Raw genomic sequence first — 606 nt, forward strand, 5'->3', positions numbered from 1 at the left:
TGAAATTGGTGTGTCAGAGAAAGGAGACATGCAAAATGTGCAGTGTTGGGGTGCCTCCAGGACCAGGGTTGGGAACTACTGAGCTACACTACAAGTGCATATTAAGTGTATTTTTTTTCACGGGGTTATGACAGTATTTTCATTTTTGAGTAAACTATTTCTTTAAGAGCATTGTGACATTTCAGTTCAAATTGGTCTAAAATGGTAGTCTTGGGTGTATTTTAACATTAAAGGGCTCCTATTATGCTCTTTTACAAAGTCTTGATTTTGTTTTGGGGGTGTGCTAGAACAGGCTCTCATACTAGGTTGTTCGAAAAACACATTATTTTTCACATATTTTACATTATTACAACACCTCTCTGTGTGTGTTTTGATTGGTTAGCTGGGCCAGTGTGTGTTGTGATTGGTTAGCTGGGCCAGTGTGTGCCGTGACTGGTTAGCTGGGCCAGTGTGTGACGTGATTGGTCAGCTGGGCCAGTGTGTGCAGTGATTGGTTAGCTGGGCCAGTGTGTGCAGTGATTGGTTAGCTGGGCCAGTGTGTGCAGTGATTGGTTAGCTGGGCCAGTGTGTGCTGTGATTGGTTAGCTGGGCCAGTGTGTGCTGTGA

General features: G+C 44.1%; 1 protein-coding gene across 1 annotated transcript in view; it reads right to left on the bottom strand.

Moving 5' to 3' along the window:
• The window catches only part of LOC107657355 (myosin-IIIb), a 142163-nt gene that overhangs the window by 77353 nt on the left and 64204 nt on the right, over window positions 1-606 (bottom strand). The gene's annotated exons all lie outside the window — the stretch shown is intronic.

The sequence above is a fragment of the Sinocyclocheilus anshuiensis genome, unplaced genomic scaffold (genome assembly GCF_001515605.1).
Source record: "Sinocyclocheilus anshuiensis isolate Anshui unplaced genomic scaffold, SAMN03320099.WGS_v1.1 scaffold355, whole genome shotgun sequence".
In the NCBI taxonomy this organism is placed as follows: Eukaryota; Metazoa; Chordata; class Actinopteri; order Cypriniformes; family Cyprinidae; genus Sinocyclocheilus; species Sinocyclocheilus anshuiensis.